Raw genomic sequence first — 2,917 nt, forward strand, 5'->3', positions numbered from 1 at the left:
TCTAACCAATGTTTATCCACATGCATTTTTTCTTATTTATCAGCCGTATGCAGCCACTTATATGTTTGTTGATGTTTTTTATATGGGATTTTTTGCTATATGTGCAATTTTAAATATATATTTAATAAATAATTTTCTACGATTAATATAAAGTGTATGGTCAAAAATTTTTTTGTAACAGTGGTGGGATCCCCTTTTTCGGGGTAAAATCGTTTTTGTTAACAAATTAACAGGGGACCCTCCATTATAAACAAATCAAAGCTTTATTGATAATTTATATATATTTCAAACCTTCCCACCCCGCAGTGTATATATGTACTACATATAGAGTATACACTGCAGACAAAAGATTTACAATTATCCTCTGCTAACATGAATGGGTTAAATGATTCGTAGTACAACTACATGTTATGTACATATTGTGTACTATGGATCATTTAATCCATTCATACTAGCAGAGGATAATTGTACATCTATTGTCTGCAGTGTGTACTCTATATGTATTACATATAGAGTACACACTGCAGACAATAGATGTACAATTAATACCGTATATACTCGAGTATAAGCCGTCCCGAATATAAGCCGAGGTACCTAATTTTACCACAAAAAAAATGGGAAAAAGTATTGACTCGAATATAAGCCGAGGGTGGGACAAGCCGTGTCACTGCCGCAACACAGCAGGCTCCAACCAGTGTCCCTGCCTCAAGCCAGCTCCAGCCTGTGTCACTCTGCCACGAACTCCAGCAGAACAGCAAGTATCTGTAGATAGAGCACAAGCTGGCTCCAGGTCTCACAGACCAGACAGGAATATTGTCAGCTACTACACCTTAAAACTGCTGTACTGTTCTCCTCATGTTAAAAATATCAAATTGCCATACTGCTCATCCCATGGTGATTTAGTCGAATGCTATTGTTAGTTATACAAATGCTGTGTTACTCATATAATACCGATTAGCCACTGCTGTGTTTCTCATCTCATGCTGAACTTAACCATTGCAGTACTGCTCATCTCATGCAACCAGACCATTGCCATACTGTTTATCTCATACTGGTTATACCCACTGCTGTGATTAACCAGGTATAACTGTGACTACTCAGCTCCCTTAAACCCCGCGGGGAAATGATGTGAAGCAGCTCCCTCTCAGTCTCATACAAAAACGGGGCACGTGAGGGCAGCTGTTACTCTGATACCCGTACCCAGACACCGCAGTTGTGATCCATATTCGATAAGAAGACCCGGTCCGGGACGATTATCACAACCATGGCTCTATGGGGTCCCACCAGGGCTATGTGCGATTTCACCAGCCTGGTGAGACCCCTCAGGGCCCTGGTTAAACCAGTGCTCTATGGGGTCCCACCAGGGCTATGTGCGATTTCACCAGCCTGGTGAGACCCCTCAGTGCCCTGGTGAGACCCCACAGAGCCCTGGTTAAACCAGGGCTCTGTGGGGTCCCACCAGGGCTATGTGCGATTTCACCAGCCTGGTGAGACGCGCGTGTCTGGATCCTCTGGCAGTCGCCGGCCAGCTAAATGAGGACCCCCACCTGGAGCTCCTCCCACCATCCACTTCAGTAGTAGAATGCTAATTGAACAGTTTATTGAACATCTTTTTTGGGATAGAGGGTATAGGGGTTCTAGGTGTCTATGGTTAACCTTCAGAAGCTCTGAAGCCCACATAGTTCCAGGGTACTTCAAGAGCCTGCACTGGTCCCGGTTCTCTTCCTCTTTCAGTCTCTCAGGCCTCCTCCATGTTGGAGGCCTAAGGCAAACCTTTTCCCTCACTTCCAGCCCATGCCCACCCCCAGGCCTCGGCCTAGCCTGGGGTGGGCAGGCTGAACAGTACCCAGCCCTAATCCATGGCTGGTCCCGGCGAGAGAGAGAGCACATGGCAGCTCCCACCAATATATGTACTCTGTCCCAGCATGCACCACTGGCTGAGAAAAGCCCAGTGATTGGCTGCTGTACTGTACACATATTACAGTATCCACCATTGGCTGTCCCACAATATGACAGAGTCTCACTCCGCCCAGGGGGGTACAGGCAAGGCTAGACACCTGGGATTAACCACTTGAAGTCCGCGGTGTTTAAACCCCCTTCCCATCCAGGCCATTTTTCAGTGTTCAGCGCTGCGGTACTTTGACTGACATTTATTCCGTCATGCAACGCTGTACTGTAATTAATTTTATACCATTTTTTGGGGACAGATAGAGCTTTCTTTTGGTGGTATTTAATCACCAGTGGGGTTTTTATTTTTTACGATATTAAGGAAAAATTACCGAATTTAAAAAAAAACTTTCCCCTTTATTAAATGATAAAACATTTTTTATTACCCATTTTTTTGGTAAAATATAAAAGACGGGGTCACATCGGGTAAAAAGACACCAAACATGTTAAGCCTTAAAATTGCGTGCGCGCGCAAAACCTCAAAAAACTATAATACCCAAAATTGGCCATAGGCGACACTTTAAAAGCTTTTACTGCTCATCAGTTTAGATTGCTCTCACTGCGACGTTCGTGGCGATATGCAACGTGTGTAGCGCAATTGTCGTTTTCGCACGCTGGTGCACCGGACGCATATTTATGTTTCTATGTGTGTAAACGTGGGGTTGGGGGACTTAAGAATTTTTGGGGTTTAAAAAAAAACTTTTTTAATGTTTTTTTTACACTTAATGTCATTGCTATTACATAGGGGGATAAAAATCCCCCTATATAATAGCAAAGGCACACTAACAAGGTCCTTTTTATGGAGACATTAGGGGGTCTCCCTAATGTCACATGGGGACCCCAAAAGATGGACTACCGGGAGCTGCTGGAAAGTGGTCTGTTATTCCCTTCCGAAGATGAAGACCCAGTGGAAGCCACATCCCCAGAGACACTGGATTTAATGGATTTTACTTTGGAGGTTGTACAGCTT

This window comes from Nanorana parkeri, unplaced genomic scaffold (genome assembly GCF_000935625.1).
Source record: "Nanorana parkeri isolate BGI_ZX_2015 unplaced genomic scaffold, ASM93562v1 scaffold2455, whole genome shotgun sequence".
In the NCBI taxonomy this organism is placed as follows: Eukaryota; Metazoa; Chordata; class Amphibia; order Anura; family Dicroglossidae; genus Nanorana; species Nanorana parkeri.